This window comes from Mus caroli, unplaced genomic scaffold (assembly GCF_978045245.1).
Source record: "Mus caroli unplaced genomic scaffold, Mus_caroli_1 scaffold_1, whole genome shotgun sequence".
NCBI lineage: Eukaryota > Metazoa > Chordata > Mammalia > Rodentia > Muridae > Mus > Mus caroli.
Window position 1 is genome coordinate 89,203,810 of NW_028227256.1, and position 20,129 is coordinate 89,223,938.

The window sequence follows — 20,129 nt, forward strand, 5'->3', positions numbered from 1 at the left end:
AGCCCATTCTGCTGAGTGTGGCTTAGTGCTGGGACAAAGCCTGGTGTTGGCTTCTGGGTCTTAGAGTAATGGAAGCAAGGCACAGCTTTTGTGGGGGTAGAAACTGCTGTCCACACTGCCCAGATGCTGCATTCAAGGTCATAGGCCAGGATATTTTGGAAAGCATAGAATGCTTTTCAAGAGCTCATGGCCCAGCAAGAATTAGGCAAAGGAAAGGGGAGAAGAGCCATACACAGGACAAAGGTGTGTGCAGCAGGCAGCAAAATGGCTGTGGGCTAAGCATAACAATGACGACACTATCTATAGATCCCAGGTTCCCCGTGGACTGCCCATCTCTCCGTGACTTGCCTGTTCTCTGTGGACATGTCTGCTGTAGAACACCGACATATCTCCTGCGCTTCTGGTTTTGGGTTTTGAGCTGCACTCTCTATAGCCTTTGGCTTTACCAGACTTGAGATTCCTTTCAGTTTGCTTGTGACGGACCCCTTAGCCACAGGAGGAGTCAGTCTTCGTGAGCACCCCACCTCTTTCCTGGATCAGGGGAGAGGTTTGGAGGTGGCTGCTTCTTCTTCAGAAGTTCTCTCTACCAGCTCATTCACCAAGACTTGCGACATTTGATTAAAATAAGGAAAGGAAATGTGTTTCAACACCTTCTGCTGGGAAATCATAAAGTAAGTCTGTGTGGTGTGGATTTAATTAAGATTGGATTGTGAGAGTTGGGGGTGAGATCAGCGTTCAGCGCTTGGTCTGGGAGCTCTCAGATAGCCATCGTGAAGATGCGAGGTTTCCAGTAAGTTCTTTCTGCTGTCTTATTGGATTCAGTGAATTCTGGAAGCTGTTTACTTCCACTCTGGTTTTCTGTATTGTAAATGTCTCAGATGGAGGAAAGAATGGCTTGGACAGAACAAGATTGCAGAGTGTGTCCTGTCCCTACTTTCAAGCTGTGACACCACACACACACACACACACACACACACACACACACACACATGCCTAGCCACTCTACTGGCAGGACTCTGTCTTCTGAGCTGGAAAGGCAATGCACATCAGGAACTCTAAGAGCAGATGGAGTCCTGGATTGGAAACAAGACCTTCCTTAGTAATGGAGTGTAGTTGAGGATGTCAAGATGACATTGTCTTGGGTTTAGAGCAGGTCCTGACTCCAGCGCAGGCATCCATATAAGAGAGGGAGAGGAAAAGACCATGTGATGACAGAGGCAGGCTGGAGCAATGCAGCCAAAGCCAAGGGAGCCTGGGGCCCAGAAGCTAGGGGAGGCAGCACCATTAGCCTCCTGGATTTAAGACTCACAGACCCTAAACAATGGAAGGACAGACCTGGGATATGTTCTCTATACCCTTAAGTCCTGAGTGGTTAGTCCCAAGGATGCCAGTCAGTGTATTAACAGAAGCCTGTCTGTTGCTTTCAAACAGGCCAACCCAGCCTGCCATATCTAAAGCCAAGTGCTGAAGCAGGCCCCAGCCATGACCCTCTTTGTAGCCTAACATCCACAGCCGCATGGTGGGTAGACGCTGCATCTGCTTGCTCCACTCAGCTTCTTGAGACCTGGCTTGCTTTCTGCTCCTGGCCTTTTTCTGTTCCGTATCCACCACGACTAGGAGCCAGCCATGACTGGATGTTGTTGGGGTAAGTGAAGAATAGGGTCTTCCCAGCATGGCACTAACATGTCTGCTGAAGGCGCCAGTTCACTTACTGCCTGGCAGTCCTGGGGACCCACCTGCTCATCCCCAGCTGCTGAGAGCAATGACTTTCATGACAGTCAGGATGGCTGTGCTTAGTTAAAGATATGGCTTTCAATTTCTGGCTGTGCACAGATTATTTGATTGTCACACCGGGGGAGGTGAGCTGACCAAGGGTGCTCAGAACAGCCGTACCACAATTTGAACTGTCCACTGGGAACTCTGGGAACCCTGCAAAGGGAGTCTGGCCAACTCGAGCATGGTGAGCATGGCTCTTGCAAGCTTTGTCCTTCCCCACCATTCCTTATGCTTTGCTAAAGAACTGCCATATCAAAGTATTGACGTCCAGCAATCAAAAGCCCTCTTTAGCTCACCTAATTAACATGCTCAATCAAAATTAAACACTTATCCTAACACACAGTTTCCACTTTCACCTTTATAAACTGCCATTTTTCTGTGTGCCATGTCTCCTCTACCCAGAGGCAATCCTTTTTCCTCCAGGACAAATATCCCTTCCCCTTCTCCCTGGTTCCTTTTCTCCCCTCTCCCTTGTTCCCTTCCCCCTCTCATCTTCCCCTATCTCTTATCTTTGTCCCTCATCCTTGCCCTCTGTCCCTTTGGGGCAAATAACTTCCTTTGTTCTGAGATCTTGGTCTGAGAACTTGGTCTTGAGGGTCCTGAGCCAATACTTTCCCTTTACCCTGGTGTCTCTCAGGCACCTAGGCAGTGATGCCAGGCCCCTATGCCTATGCCTATGCCATGTCGCCATATCTCTTACAGACAGACTTAGACAGCCCCTTACTGGGCCCCAAGAGTCAGCTCAAATCTACACAGATCTCCATCTCCAACCATGCAGGCTCCCACAAGAGAACCGTGGTCCATAGGTGTCCTTGGTGTGAGTAGGGGTGCTTCAACATGTATCCTAGCCCTCCAGCCTGGAGACCCTCACTTTTATGCTTACTCCTCACCCCACTCCTGCCTCATCGTCACAGGCCATCCCCTTTGTCCCATACCTCTACAAAGTTTTCTGGGTAGTTAATCTGGAAGAAGGGGGCATGCATAACTAGTAATACAGCTGTGGCATAGATCTAAGACTACCTTGCAGACCCCATCCCCCCACCACCGCCTGTTTTGCTGTCTGATGCCTCATGGGACAGTTGAACAGGAGCTGGTACAGACCTTGAGTGAGTGGCCAGCTATATGGAGAGCTGTTGTTTGCCTGGGCTGCTCTGCTCTTGTCCCACGGAGACCCTACTCAGTCACATGGTGATCAGCCCCTCCTCGGCATCTAGAGATTCTGGGTAAATCAAGTCTTCCAGGCACCCTGTGGGTAGCTATGTGAGCCCTGCCTAGTCCCAGGTACACAGGCAGGGTTTGCATGGCCCCACGCTCCCTACTGAGTAGGGGCAGAGATGGTCACATTCATTGACAACCCAAGTAGTTGTCTCCAGACACCAAGACCTTCCACCCTGGCCAGCACTGCTCTCCCTACAGGAGAGACTCACGCCTCCCCAACAACCAGCAGGCACACAAAAGAATAAGGCCATTGGAACCAGGTCTGGGCAGGTAGCTTTTGATCCTAACAGCCGCTTCCCAAGTCTCCCCAGCTTTAGTTTTGCAGAGGGATGGAAGGCCCGTCCCTTACCATCAAGGGCACCATGAGCACAGGAACTTTTCCAGAACAGAAACAGACTTTCATCTTAAAAAGTGTCATCCCCACCTCTGTCTACTTTCACGCCTGCCTATGACCCTGTACACCACGCTCATGTGATTCTTGCTGTGCCTTTAGTTCGCATTGCTTTGCTAAGCAGTGTGTTGCCTCCCACTCCCAGCATACATTTGGTGTGGCTTTGCTGCTGCTTCCTAATATATGTGTTGGTTCATCTCCATTGGTGACTGGATTGGGGATCGCGGAGGAGTCTCTCAGTTGTCTGTGGAGAAGCTTCCTTCCTCTTCTAAGTGGCCTTTAGTTGGGTATTTTGGTCAATAACTATGAGAAAAGTAACTGATTGATGCATAGTCCAGATTGAATTGAGAATGGTCCTCTCACCTCCTACTTCTTCTGGGAAGTGTGGTCAGCAGAAGCTGCGGGGGTGGCTTGGAAAGAGTTCCATAATCTTTGAGGCACTGCCCAACAAGTGGAGCTGCTTCCTGTCTGTTGAATGTGGCTGGCCCCAGAGTCCTAATTCTCACTGAAGCAGGAAGCAGCAGAATTGACCGCTAACGGATAGGGTTCTGGGAGACTTACCATTGCCCTTGGGCTGTTCTTGCTTCTTCTGTTTGTCATCTCTTGTTCTAAACCTCAGACAACACCTTACACCCTATGGAGAGGCCTGTGTGATAAAGAGGGTAGAGACCCAGAGCCACAATGTGTGGGGACCCATGACTAGCTGACAGCTGCATCCAGCTGTCCCCAAAGCTAAGAGGAACCTCCCTGGGCACAATCACTGAGCCCCACTTTGTGCTGGAAGCCTCAGAGAACAGGGAGAGAGTCCCCAGAGAGAACCTCGGGATCATGCAGAGGAGGGACAGGACACCCAGCACCTTGGTAACCAGGATGACAGACACATGGAACACCCAGGCACATAAGCCCGGAGTGTTACCCAAAATGTCCCTCTCCAGGGTTCACATGTGTGACCTCTGTAGAGGGGCAGAGCTCAAGGACAGCTGTTGGTCTACTGACTGATGACACACTCAAATATTAGAGGATTCATGAGCCAACAGGAAAACAGAAATAGTGAAGGGAGTTTTGGGGGCAGGGGAAGGAGGCATCAGGCAGAGACCTCATCGGGGAATCTTATTAACTACACAGCGCACAGCTGTTAATTACATAAAAATTAAATTGGCAATAACTCAGGCAGAAACTTCCAGTTTGACACCTTTCTCATCCCATGCTACAGAGCCAACATAATCTTAATTAACCACAGAATCTACTTCTTTGTCCTCCTGCTCCCGCAGCCCATTTCTTTGGTCTGCCTAGATCAGCTCTCAGAGCCCCAGTACAGAGTCCATCTCAACCTTAAATCCCAAAAGGTAGGAGGATGGAGCCTGGGCAGAGATGGAAGTGAGGTGTATACCTGTTCTTCATGGAGGTCAGGGATGAGTTGTCACATGGTAGTTTTCCACACTGTGGCCTGCCCACTGGAAAGCCCTGTGGTTCCTGTCATGTCCTCTGTCCTGGCACCTCTCCTGTGCCAGGAGCAAACTCCATTCTCTTGTTTGCCACTGGTTGCCAATGGTGAGCCTGTGATACGTGCTCAATACGGCACCCACCCAGGACTTTGAAAAACTCAGTTCTCTGGATTCCAGAGCTGGAGACAGTGAAGGTCAGGAGTCAAAACCTGCCCCTCACACACACACAGGCACAGCTAATCCACCTCAGTGCTCTGCTCCTCCACCCACACAGGCACAGCTAATCTACCTCACTGCTCTGCTCCTCCCATCCACACAGGCACAGCTAATCCTCTGTACTGCTCTGCTCTTCCAGCTGCTTCTTGGAGAAAAGACTGCAAGAAATGGATGACCAGAACCTCCTCCCCTCTGAGGATGCCCCCCTACTCTCTCTGGGTCATTTGTTCCCTCTCTGGGATGTGCTTCCATGTACCACTTTAGAGATCTAAGCCACAATTCTATGTAACAATCTCCTCTTCTGACTGCACACAATAATTTGATTATGGATAATGGAACTGTCTTTAATAATTAAGCAGCTTCTGGAACCGAGGTGAAGTTCTGATGCCTCCTCTCCTTTAGAGTTGGTACTGGGAAAGCAAACGCAAGTGTGGTTGAGCCCGAGGCTTCCCAGGACTCAGCATGTCATCTGACTGGGCTCTGGGGTGGTATCTGTGGATCTTGACTCACAGAAAGCCCATTGGAAACCCCCATGCTCCATGCCTCTGGGCTTGTGCCCCACCCCATACACAGTTCTCTAAGCAAGCTCATTCTCCAGGCTCTTACCCTGGAGTTGAAAACTCCCACTTCTCTCAGTAAGCTCACCTGCTCAAGTTTCTCCAGCCCACTGGGAAGTAACAGGTAAACAATTAGAAGGTATTCCTAGAAACCCCACAACATTCCAATAAAGTAAAAGGCATTTCTCAATCCTTAATAGAGTAAGTAGATTTAAGAGCAATTCGGGAATTCAGCATATGAACACTTTAAAACTAATGATAATCAATCAGTCAATCAATATATACATATACATATACATATACATATACATATACATATACATATACATATACATATACATATACATATACATATACATATACATATACATATACATATCCCGTGTACAAAAGTATATCATTTACACATCAAGGAAATATTTACAAACATGGGCTTGGGTGCTGAATCCATGCAGTCTCAACATTTTTCTTAGGCCCTGTATATGGATATCTATTGATTTGTCTATAAATTATCAATCACAATATGACACAGGTGTAAAACATAGCATGTTTACTGTAGCTGTAACGTCAGCACTTGTAGGTGTGAGTTTCAGCTCCTCCATCTGCACACACTATGTATGGGATAACCGCACACGCCTTCTTCTGATACAGACTTCTTTTTGCAGCCGAGGTCACTTTCTACTTAAACCTATCAAGTACTGACAGAAAAGGAAAACCACAGGCTTGTGATGAACAAATCTTAAATAAAGCATTAGGGTCTGAGATTTACTGAGATGCTGAAAATCTAAGTCCTGCCTTACTCATCCAGAGAATTCAAGGATGGTTCAAAGTTAAGACATCTATGAAATTCATATATTTAAGGGTAAAAAGGAAGAAAACACGCATCCATTGAAGCCCTTTTAGAGCCAGTCAAAAGCTGTCTGTGAACCAAACTCACATCAAAAGTGGATGGAGTGGATGATTTAGTGATAGACGTTCCTCGGAATGGCCTGGGAAGCAGCCATCTGAGAGAATTAGATAGATCCCTATGTCCTACATGAGAAGAATTTCAGCATCAATTATTAAATGAAAATAGAAAGCTGAAAGGCAGGAGTATATTAATATCTAAATACATGAGACATAAATATGAATAAAGTATTTTATGTATTTATATAAATATGGTGCATAATTTATGTATAAATTATGTATGTATAATTCACAAACAATTGATACATAACACAAGATGTAATTTACATCTATAATTTATACATATGCATGTGTGTTTGTCCCTTGTGTATTTCAGGCTTCAACAGTCTGGGCATTCAAAGGAAGCTGCACATGAGGATGTACCAGTTGTATTCCACCCCAGCCCCTATGCCTTCCTTTTTGAGAGTTCCTAGACTACCTCAGAGTGCTGTGGGTTACACTCTCTGGAGTCACTGCCATTGAGGGCATCACGTGAGGGGATAGGGGGGTTATCTCCTCTCATTCTGAAGTCAGTCCATTGGTCTCTACCATCTTCAAAGGCATCATTGCCAAAAAGTGCCCATTGGATGCCAGTCATCCAATTTCTTTTTACCACTTTACCTGGACAGGTAGGTGATACCTACACATCCCTAAAGCCACTGGAGGCCTTCTAGGCTTCAAACTTAGGGATCCTACCCTTTCTAAGCCCAGAAGAAGAAAGGGTTGATCTGGTGATCCCCCAGTCACTGTGACGCTCAGATGGACATTGTGGGTCTGGTACCATATGAGCGAAGATGCCCTTGCCTTTCTGGTCCTGCCTACACTGGACCCCACATAGCTGATGGTACAGAGCTTGGCCACATAGAGCAGAAAGGCCCCATGTCCTTCTTCAAAGACTTTCCCTTCTGTCCTCTAAACATATGCTACAGTACATAGTCATCCACCCTGCCTAATGAGGCAGCTCCTGTTCCTCTGCCTGCAGACCTGAGCTCTCCCATATATTACCAGCTGGGAGTCAGGGGCTTGCCTGGGGAATGGGTAGGGGACAGATGTTACTGTGCAGCTTCTACATCAGAGAATTCCAGACTACAGCCCATGTGGGGTCCACAGTCTAGAGTCTGATATTTAGGGAAGGCAGAGAACCCCAATCTAGGATTGCTCAACTGGGATCCAAAAATCTCACTCCTGTTTGGGAAGCAGGCACAGTTTGTATCTGTGATCGATTTCAGGCCCAGTTTGGATTTGTGATCAATTTCCCAGCTCCTTCTTGGCTTATCTTAAGCATTTACTTCCCAGAGTGCTACCTTGTGCCCCAAATGGGTTCTTGTTGCTAGATCCCAGCTGGGTGAGTATTCCATGGATGTCTTCTGCCCCCGCGATACCCCGTTTTACACAAAGGGGCTGCAGCTGCAAGTCCCCCCTTCAGCCCCAGCATCACCATCTAAAAATAGTTCCCACGGGGGCATTTCCATTCAGAAGCCACCAGAAGCTGCACCACCACCACCACGCCCCCCCTCCCCCAGCCCAAAGAGCATCTGGTGGATCCTGAGTCTTCACTGCCCTAATCAAAATGTGGAGGAGAGATGGAAGCCGGAGAGGACAGTGGGCGGGGCCAGCTCTGTCAGGCAGGGCAAAGGGTGGGAGAAATACACCTGCAGCTGGTGCCCATAAACACCACTTAAGCGGAAGGTCCTTAACATGCAGACACGGAAACTAGGATCCATCATCTTGCTGCTGTCCTCCCCAAGGCCGGGCCATCAAGCTCTGAGTGTGACTGCCTTTCATCTGAATTTACTCCCTGACAATACAAGATTACAGCAGGCTTCCCCCGAACAAAAGGGATTGCTTGACAAACAACCTTCCCTCCCTACCCCATGGGCAGCTGCCACACTCCACTGGGTCTCCTGGGCGGAGGCCAGCTCGCCCAACCTCCTCACATGGACAAGACCTTGTGAATAGCAATGGCAGTGACTGTTGCATGCCATCAGATGGCAGTGAGTTTCCTCTTCTTCCTCCCTTCTTGACTGGGGGCATTTCCTCTAGGTGCACCCTGGCAGGGTACTGAGCAAGGGTGTTTTGGTCACATGCAAGGTCTTACAGTGGGCTACAGTGTTCTACACTGGCCAGTAGTACTCATCTTGGCCTGTTTTGGATTCTCTGTAGGTTTCGAAAATGAGATAGGACTTGCGTTTTTCACCTAGGACCCCTGACCACCCACAGTTCCAGGCCCTCAGCTAAGTCCTGGCCAACAGCCTGGCCTGAGTGCCAAGAAGCAGCCTTGTATCTTCTACTCCATAGTAGGTCTCATGACTGCAGGGTGTTGAGAAGGGTGCAGAGCAAATGCCTTCTTCAAAATGTTGGACAACTTTTGAGTAACAGAAACCTGCTGAATCAAGAGAGAAATCATAAAATCTATTGCCCTAATTTAAGACCTTGGTCAGGATGTCCCAGGGCATATCCCTTGTCCATTTGACCTTTGGCTTTACTGTCCTGGCAGAACCTGGGTAGCCCACCACCACTCCCCAGTCCTATGGCCACACTCCATCCTTCCTACCATCCATTTGGGATACATCTTGATTTGCATGTGGTAGACAAGTCCTGCCCACTGACCTCATTCTGCAAGAGTCCGTGTCCAACCCCCATGGGCCTCACCCTTTAAGTGCCCCTGACCCTGGATCTGTGATAGCCCCATCTCCTGCCACCTCCACCCTCATCAGGCAGGGATCCCTTCTCCCGCTCTGTGTGGAGTAGGTCTGGGCTTCTAAGTTCCATCAAGGGCAGGGAGCTGAAAGATGAGCATGCGCCAAGTCTAAGAGGGGAATCTGCTCCCCAAGTCAGTGTGAGCTGGGCAGCCTTAACTCCTACCCACAGCGGTGGTAGAATGTGCTTCAGCAAGTGGGCAGCCAGACTCTTAAAGGAGAACCCACTGGCAAGGGTACTCAGCCCCTGATGATTCACAGGACAGAGGCATGGTGTCTAGGATGGGGAAGGGGACTTTTGCAGCAAAGCTGAGCAGAGAAGACCATGAGTAAAACTACAGATTTACAGCAAGAGCCTGCTGTTCATCCATGTGCATCTAACACGAGGCTTTGGGGAATCTTTGCTTCCCTGATCACGTGTCTGTGTCCACAGAGAACCTTAAATTTCATAACAGAGTAGACCCCTGTCTGCTGCTGTGCCTTGGGAATCTCCAGCCTTAGCTAGTGACTTGCTAACATGCTTCTTTGGACCTTGACAGAGCTTTTCCATCCTTTGTGTTCAACTGTCTTTCTGGATTGGATTTTCTCCCAGGAACCCAGATCTAGGAGGCACCTCTGCAGCACCTCACTAAGAGTTCACAAGGAATGGAAAGAATAGACAGCTCAATGCCAAGGCTTGGTGACTCTCAGAGTGAGCCCATCTCTCCTCCAAGGCTCATAGATGATGGTTCCATTGCTCTAGAGAGAGAGGGATAAGGGGCCTACAGGAAGGTAGGCATATACATATGCATATACATATACATACATATGTTTGTATATATGTGTATATATATATATATATATATATATATATATAGAGAGAGAGAGAGAGAGAGAGAGAGGTCTTCCAGCCAGGTTGTCTTCTCATCCTCCTCTTCTGTCAAAGACTTCCCAGGCTCAGATGGCAATGGCTATTGCAAAGGTTACATACAAGGACTCTGAGATGGGCAAGGCTACCAACCCAGCCACTGCCGGATGCTGCAGGCACCTCTGCTAACACACTAGGTATCTAGACTTCTGGACCATATGGTGCCTTTCTGCTGACTGGTTGTCCTTCCTGACAATCAAAGACTTCAAAGCTTCACTTTCTTTACAGGTTCAGGCCAGGTCTCAAAAGAGGAGCTAAGTAAGGGCTGTGCCTCTGGGTTAGCACAGCCTGAGAAGAAATTAGTTCCAGCTCCACAGCAAGTTATCTGCGCAGCCTCTGAAGGTGTGCACCTGGCTCCGCCTGAAGCTTCCCATGGCAGGCTGACACCCAGTCACCCAGGCCCTGGCCTACCCATGCAGTACGAAGTTAAGTAACAGCTGTGCCTGTTTGTGCCCCAGCTGCCAGCAGAACTGTGATTGTTTTCCTGGAAGCTTTGCTGATGACTAAGCAGAAAGGGATAGGGCAGGATGGGACATGGCTTGTCTCTATATTCTCTATGACACCGCTCACTCTTCTGCTACCGCAGGAAGGATCCCTCCACAAAGCCAAACATGATATAGATATACCAGGGTGATAGGCCTTTGGCAGGAGCTTGGAAGATCTCCCAGGGCTGTCTTGGCTATTCAGCTGTTCCAGGGCAAGATGGGAGCCATGAGGAGCTACCTGGAGCCTGTGCTGAGTCACAGCAGAGAGTTTCTCCCAGCACAGTCAATAGTGTATTGGTGGGGGAGGTGCGTACAAAACACACTGCTTCGCTCACGCTAATCATGTGCGACAGTGCTGAACTCCACACCCAGCCCAGTAATAACAAGCCTCAAATTACTATAGGGTCTCTTTCCCAGGTTGCTCTGTATGTTCTAGCAGGCGTGTCTAACCTGCCCACATGTGCCCCAGGGAGGCTATGAATGTAGATCAACACAAAACTGTAAACAGACTTGACACTGGGATTTTGTTTCCCTTTAAAAGCATTGCATTTATTCAGTGTGTGTAGCTTGTTTTCCTGCATGGGCACACACAGGGCAGCAAGCCCTTGGGACCTCCTTGTCTGTGCCTCCCCAGGGATGAGATTGCAGGTGAGCACCACTATGTTTGACCTTTACCTGTGTGCTGAGGATACAGACTCCAGTCCTCATGTGTACATGGTATATTTCACCAATACCTCCCCAGCTCCTCAAATGCTTGTAACAGCTACTGGGGTCATTTGGTTCCTCGACTTATTTGATTGATTTGATCAACTGAGTTGGTTGGTTTCTACTGTTAAACTCTGATCATATTATACACATACATGAATCACAAGCATGGAATGTGTATTCACATATGCATATACATGTTGGGTACACATACCTATAAATATGGGCACATATCTGTGGAAGGCTTGCTGATACGGACATGCAGAGTACAGTATTTACTGTACGTATGTGAGTACACGGTAGCTGTCTTCAGTTACACCCGAAGAGGGCATCAGATCCCATTACAGGTGGTTGTGAGCCACCATGTGGTTGCTGGGAATTGAACTCAGGACCTCTGGAAGAGCAGCAGTCAGTGCTCTTAACTGCTGAGTCATCTCTCCAGCCCCAGAGTATTTTTTCAATGCACATTTCTATCTATGTGTATATGTATTTAACTGTGCAAAAGAAACTCCAGGCATATTTTATTTATATGTGAATAATGCAGATATGAATGTATAATGTACAAAAATTTATATAAATTTAACATAGATATTTTGGGGTGTGGCTTGTAAATCTTACACTTCAAAAGAGAGCTATCAAACATGGACTGGGGTGGAAAAATATCTAAAGATGCACTGAAGAATCTATCTATTCTTACAGCACAGAATTTCCTAAGTGTCTGAGCTGCTGCTGTTCTCAAAAGCCAAACTATATTTTCCTGTCTCTGATAAGAACGTAGTCCAGCTGGAGACAACCCATCTTTGAAGTCGTCCTGTAACTAATGTGTGCCTTTTTAAAGCCCAGCCATGGTGTGCATTCTGTCTTCCCTGACATTCGCGCTTTTGCATTGACCAGTGATTCACACAGGGCTTGCTATGCCCACCATGACACATGGGTGAATAGGTAAACATTCTTGTGACATTACATGTTTCAGATTTATCCATATATCATATAGAAGCAATGTATACACTTATATTGCAGGTTTATTCATATACATATGTAAAATGTCCATATACTTATATATTATATACTTAATATATATTATATATTTAATACATATAAATACACATGTATTTTATATACAGAGACAAATATAAATATACTGGATATGGCTGGGCATATTTGCTACAATGTTGCAGGATATTTTAAGTTCTTTTCACGAGGAAACTGACCTTGCAGTTGCTTTGTGGTGTTTGTCTTCCCTACTCCCCCATCTGGCCCCCCAGACCCATGCCCCACTGTTTCCACAGTATTATTTCACCTTTGAATGCTGTTTCAATCTGTTGATGGAAGCACAGAACCCTGAAGTCTTCCTTGTAGAGAATGGTTCTCTCTCTCTCTCTCTCTCTCTCTCTCTCTCTCTCTCTCTCTCTCTCACACACACACACACACACACACCTTTGACCTCTCCTTTAGGTGGATGCCTGGTCACAGTTTGTGTTTCCACCTGTGTGCGTTTGGGTGCAATGGACTTTAAGTAGGTTCATCTCTTCCATCTGACAGCCAAGTTATTGGCATAGAGTTGTTTTGGAAGTTGATGTCTTTAGCATCCAAAGCAACCCCTCCTTCCTGTGGCAGGTGACTCATGGTTTGTTTTTCTATAAATGGCTGGTCATGGATTGGTCTGTCTGGTGGGGAGATTATTTATTCTGTTCTGAGGAAACCACCATTAATCCACTCCATTATTTACGTTCTATTTTAGCGATTTCTGTTCTTTCCTATTTACTCTGTTTGCTTTGGTCTGGCTTGCTGCTATTTTTCTAGTTTCTCAGGGGACGGAGAGGGAGCTGAGATCAGTGATTTATTTGCTTTTTTTTCTAATATAGGTATTTATTATTTATACTATAAATTGCGTTTCTTCACCAGTTCAAACTATTTTTCTAGTGTTCCCCTTACCTTCTTTGACCCGTGGGATATTAATTAGCTTCCATATATTTGGAAGTTTGCCATCCAGAGGCACACCTACCCTATGTGGGACCCTTGAGGGAGAGCAGGGACGGGAGAGGGCAGCAGAGCATTAACGCACGAACGAAGCTGGTTGGCACAGGCCTGGAATCCTTCCTCACCTGTGCCATGTGTAACACAGCTTGTGTGGGAAAGCCTAGAATTTACAAAGGAGAGAGATGCAGCTGCTATAGCAATGGCCCACAAAGGGCCATGAGCCTCGGGTTCCGGTGTTTTTCATCCTCATTCCTTCCTGACCCTCTAGTTAGCACACTCACTCTCAAGCACGCTATAACAGGAATCTCTCTGGCGGGGGCCTCCATATTAACAGTTGTAAAAACTAACAAACCAACAAAAAACAGAGACTTGTTCCCCTCTGGCATCTCTTTGCTTTTCTCTTCTTCCTCTTCTTTTGACCACCATATTCAACCTTTGTCTAGCTGGTTCTGTGTGCCTTGAAGCCTTGTAGGACTCTGGCTAGATGTATATTCCCACCTCAGTGGTCTACCTTCTCCTGGACTGCTGCCAGCTACCAGCCTTGCTACACACACCTTGTCGCCTTCTGTCTCTCTATCTGCTTTGGGACAGAGCTCAGGACACAGTAGGAGCTCAATGGCTAGGTGAATCTGGGACATGGGGGGCTCAAAAAGCACTTTCCTACTATGTGAATGCCAGGAGCCATAGAGAAGGGATGGGATGGCGTGTTACCTTGTTCACTGCAGTGACAAAATGCCTAACGAGGTGTGATTTATGTGCAGAAAGGTTTATTTCAGCTTGTAGTTTGAGGAGAGATTAACTGTATTTTTGCCTCTTCCATGCAAAGCTGGGCACATATCCACTGCCCTTTCTGAAGAAGCAGTGATAAGCACGCAGATTCATTCTCTCTCAGCAAAGTAAATACAGATGTAAGAGGCTGTGTTGGGCAGCTCCTCCCTCCGCACCGCTGCTGTCCCCAGGGACAAGCAGCTTATGGCTGGCTACTCACACCTCCCACCTCGCTCTGTGTTTGTCAAAGACGCACACACTTTTCCCTGGAGAAGGTCTGCTTTTCGCCACAATGACATCACCGGGAATGTGTGGGTCAGCCATTTTCAAATGTTTGGTTTCTCCCTGTGTCTGGAGATTATTGCCTTGAGGAGTCAGGAGACTTTTCTCTCACCCCCCTCAGCAATTCCGACCTGCAACTTATAAAAATAAATGCGTGAACTGCTGGTGCTGGGCTGAGAGGGATCACGTTTACTTGTTAAGATTTACAGCGGGGGGCCTTCAGTCAACTCTGAGATCTCATGAATAAGTGGCAAGCTGGTATTGCCTACTCTCTGACAGTGCACATCTGATCTTGCTTAAGTCTGTATATTCCCAGTCAAACCCCCAAAATATAAACCTCAGAAGTAGGTACTTCAACTGGGCTGGCTGGGCCAGGCACTGGGGAGAATGGGGTTGGGCTCACAGTGTAGAAATGATGAACTATAGAATTCAGAGTCCTGAATGTAATTCTTGTAATGCATTTGGTTCTGGCCTGTCCGGGCCTTGGTTGGTTGGTTGGTTGGTTGGTTGGTTGGTTGGTTGGTTGGTTTTTATCTATCAGGTGACAGAGAACTTCCTATGTGTGTTCAAGATGTCTGGAGCTAGAGGTGGCCTATGCTGCCTAGCCATAGCAGCCTGGTAACCATGGAAACACCTCTTCTCTTTAGAAATGACTTCCTGGGTGGAGACAGGAGCACCAGAAGTTCAAGGTCATCCTTGGCTACACCACAAGTTCAAGACTAGCCTGGGCTACTTGAGACCACGTCTAAAAAGGGGGAGGAGGAGAAGCAGGTGGAAGAGGAGGTGGAGGAGGAGGAGGAGAAGCAGGTGGAAGAGGAGGAGGAGGAGGAGGAGAAGCAGGTGGAAGAGGAGGAGGAGGAGGAGGCGATACATTAGGCACTTGTTGCTGCCACCTTATTTTATGTCTATCTAACTTTTTTAAATGTAAGAAATGATCCTCAGGCTCCTGAAGAAAAATTTCACTTTCCAGACACCATCAAGTGTGAAGATGCAATGGCCTGAGCCTCACATCCTATGTTAGCCAGCTGCTCTCTTGGAGGGTGGTTCTTGTTCTTACCCTGCCCGGGGGAGAGTCCCAGTTCCAGACTTCTGTACCAGAAATCATCCTAGAAACAGTTCTAAGTCATGGCTTGTGATGGCTAGTTTTAGATCAACCTGATATAAGCTAGAGTCATTTTAGAAGAGGGAACCTCAATTAAAAAAAAGTCCCCCACTCTTTGTCACATGGACAAGCCTGTGGAGCATATTCTTGATTGATGATTGATATGGGAGGGCCCAGATCACTGTTGGTGGTGTCACCCTGGGCTGGTGGTCCTGATGCTATAAGAAATCAGGCTGAGCAAGCCACAGGGAACAAGCTGGTAAATATTGTTCCTCCATGATTTCTGAATCAGTTTCCACCTCGAGTTTCTGCCCTGACTTCCCTGCATGATGGACTATAAGCTAAAAGCTGAAATAAACTCTTTCCTCCCAAGTCGCTCGTGGTGTTTATCACAGCAATAAAAGGCTAAGATGCAATCCGTCTTACCTTAATATCTTTTCCTACTGCCGCAATAAAATACTCTGACAAAAGAAATTAAAAGAAGAGAGGGTTTGTTCTGGCTCACAGTTCAAGATACAGTTCATCACTGTGGGAAAGTAAAGATGGCGGGGGGCCTGGAGCATCATTTCATCATATCTACCATGAGGAGGCAGAGGATGGTGTCCGCACTCGGTGCTCAGCTTCTTTCTCTACTTATGCTGACCACACCATAGTTAAGGAGGGAGTGTCCCACCTTAGTTAAGATAATTAAGATAATCCCACAGGAATGCCCAGAGGCCCATTCTCTCAAGGTGACAATTAGCACTAACCATCACATGCTTCCTATAACCACGGGCCCAATACGACTTCCTAACAGCTTCTTCTGAGACAATCTCGGGATAACTGGTAGGTAGGCCCCAGGTAGGGCCCATATGCAAGGGAGACGGAGATACTCCTGTGATGCACACCAAGCTGGCCCCTCGGATGCTGAGTTTTCGGGTGGGAAATCAGCAGTGAATGCTGGGGAGGATGTTGTGTTCTTTCTCACAGGTCACCGGGGTCCTCCTGGGTGACTGATGCCCCTCAGAATGATGTGAGGACTGAGGGACAGCCCTGAGCCCCAGCAGAGCTCAAATACACTCACGGGAACAGGTCTGTGGGGAGTGGACCATGTCCTTTGGTTCACAGACACTGGATACTTCAGCACTGTGAAAAACAGAGGAAATGCAAAGACAAACTCTGTAACTACAGACAGGTATGACGACCGTTGGTAGCCATTGCATCTCTGAGAGCTTTGTCTTCATCTGCTTGTTACATAATGGATATCAATGACTTTATCATGAAACTGAAGGCTTTGAAAGTTCCTTCAGAAAATATTGACACGTGGATTTTACCCCTCTGACTTCCTGCCTCTGCTTGGCTGAGTATAGGGCAGTGGAAGAGTTGAGGTGCCCCAGCCCTGCCTGCAGACGCCAGCAGCGCTTTTCTGCCACACTCCGCTTTGGCAAGTGTCAGACCTGAGAGCCCGCCCTGGCTGAGCCATCACATCCAGTGGCGCAGCAGCCTCAGCTCTGTCCATGGAATCCCATTTCTAACCCACACTTGATAGCCCAATCACCCCAGGCCACTGGGCCCAGAGTGGCCAAGGAGCTGGGCAGCTCTCCCTCAGCCTGGAGGCAGCTCTTCAGGAAGTAGGAGTCAGTCCTTCTGACTGGAAGACCTGTGCCCAAGCCTAGAACAGGTCCTTCTAGAGTCTCAATTGCACCTGGAAAATGACCCTCCATTCACACAGTGTCTCCTAGCTGTGGCCTCAGGAGGCCATGCACCTCTGTGAACTGAAGCCTCACCACCTAAGAAGGAGGGGAGGGGTTCCTCTGCTTCTCCTCTGATGCTCACTGCTCCACCCTCACTGTCTCTACCCTCTGGAAGACAGGGGCAGGGGTGGGCATGCTAGACACCACTGTCTATGGTAGGCTATTGGGGTTCGGGAAGGCAGAGTGCATGCGAACCTCAGATTGGGAGAAGGGTTCTTATAAAGGCATTCAGTCTCTATCGTAACCTGAGCTTGTGCCAGGAAGACCCCACCGTCGGCATCCATGTCCAGGACCGTTCCCATCTGACAGGTCCTCCACCTTAGCTGCACAGAGGTAGCCTCACGGCTGCTCTCCCAGACCTCACTGTCCAGCAGCAATCTGAGGGTGTTGTATCTCTGGCTGCAGTTCACTGCAGCATCAGGGTGAAGTCATCAGGGAGTCCACCTGTCCCCCACCCCACCCCCAGCCCAGCCTTGCAGTAGCCCTGGAAGAATCTCTCCCTGGGAATTAAAACATTGACAGTTTAAGAGTCGGCATCCTACTATCAGGAATCTCAGTGCCCAGATGGGACCTGCAGCTTATGGTGCCCTGTGGCACAGCTGCCCTAGAATGGCATTGATTCCCATGGTGCTGCATCTGCCTCTTACCCACTACCATGCCAGGACATGGGCTGGCTCCCAAGCTGCAGCCAGCCTGTTCCCACACAGAGGCCTCCACTTCCTGGGTAGGGAGATTACAGGCTACAGCAGCATGCCTGGTTTATGTGGGGCTTGGGATCAAACTAAGGAAGCTCCTTCCCGGGAGCAGTTATTCATTTTTATATGAACATATAAAAACTACCAGCTTAGAAAAATCGAGATTAAAATGTAGGCAACCATATCTCACCCCAGACTCAACACATGTTGGCATTTAGCTATCTAGCTAATGCCACAGACATGTTAGCAAGAAATGACACCACAGAGCCAACTGAAGACACATATTCTTGCAAGATACACCCTGTCCTGGTCTTTGCTGTGTATGCAGGTCCTGCCAGAATAGACTACAGGTACTGGCATGAACTTTGCTAATTAGTGGCTGAAAATTGACTAGCAGGTTTTTACCGTCAGCTCTGAGATGCTGTGTGCATTCATGTCTCCATATGATTGGATATGTCTGTCTTGAAAAACCAGACTGCAGGCCTGAACTGTGGGAAGACTATGCCACGCTAAGCTAATACACAAAAGCAGAGCTCTTACCAGAGGCATTTACATCCCAGCTCTCCAGGTTCCCAACAATGGACATGTGTGTACTCATATGTGTATATGTGTGCATGCATATGTATATGCAAGTGTGTGCATGCATGTGTGTTTAGGGGGAATCTTATGAATGTGAATTTATAAGGTCAGTGTTTACCAGAAATAGAAAGAGCAGCATCCCTAAGAACTTTACATATCAGAGAACCTAAACCTAAAATCATTGCTCCAAAGGATATCTTTTAGAATGAAGAAATTTGAATCTCATGAACCACATTGCGAATCTGTGCATAAGGTCTTAAAGAGAACTAAGCAAACTTCTGAAGTTACTGTATATGGAAGGTATTTAGAAGTGAAACTTAACATAGGACCCAAGGAGCAAATTAATGGGGCTGGGGAGATGGCTCTGTTGGTAAAGTGCTTGGTGTGCAAACATGACAGCCTGAGTTTGGATCCCAGAACCCACATACAAAGCTGGGCCTGGCAGAACCCACTTGTAACTCCAGCACTAGGGTTCAATGAGAGAACCCGACTCAAAGAATAAGGCAAAAGCCATGTCAGTTTTTGTTCTTCCCATGTACATGTACACATATACACACACACACACACACACACACACACACACACACACACACACACACCATTCTGCTAGGGTGTAAATGGGAAATAAATGGTTTTGGTCAAGTTGTAGTCCTCCAAATTTATATTTTCAAGTCTTAAGCCCCAGTGTGTGTATGCATGTGTGCTTAGGGGGAATCTTAATGAATGAGAGTTTAGAAGGTCTGTGTATTGGCTATCAAACTAAGCCAAGCAGGACACACAACACTGAGGCTGCAGGTATCCAACCCCATAGGTTACCTGCTCTGTATCTATTGTGACCATCTGCCAGCTTGTCTTGCAGCTAACAGTACACTTCTCAGACTGCATAGGTCAAGAGGGCCCCAAGCACTCTGCCTGCCTCTTAGTTGGTGGTCTGGGTAGCTGTGGGTGGAGAGGCTTGGGACCCAACAGTAGAGGCAAAGCTGGTTCCTCAAAGGTAGCCATTAAAACTATATTTCAAGAGTGCCCAGTGAGGATGGCAGGAAACTCTATGGACAGCTGGTTTGAGTGGCTTTCAAGGCAAAACTCCAAAATGATCTAAGAAACAGACTTTTCCCAGTGTAGTCGAAGGAAGAATAGTGGGGCTATGGTGATGAAGTATGGACAGGATTGGTCCAGGCAGTAGGCCACTGTCGGGTCTGGAGCAGGAGGAAACTGTGACAGTAGGAAGTTGGCTATAGGGGTCATCCAGAGAGCAGACGCCATCTCAAGGACAAGCACTTCCGCTGTCAGCACAGTCTAGGAGTGGGCGTGGGGGGACAGAACCAGAGCCTTGATAAGTGTCATTGCAGTGGCCAGAAAGGCTGCTGCCTGGAGTCTCAGAGCAGGCCCCCAGTGTCTCGGGAAGGGACAGATGAGAATATCTAGAAGATTATGGATTTGAAGGCAGTGACTCCGCAGGAGTCACCAACCGCAAAGTAACAGCTATAGCAAAGGAGAGGTACAGGGCTGGAGGAGAGCCCACCACCCTGCATTCAAGAGGTAGGGTGGATTACTGGGAAGACCCTGAATTTCCCCTTCCATGGGACTCCCAGATGAGCGGGAGCTGGCAGTGGGTCACACTGTATTGGGTTCAAGAGCAGGAAGTG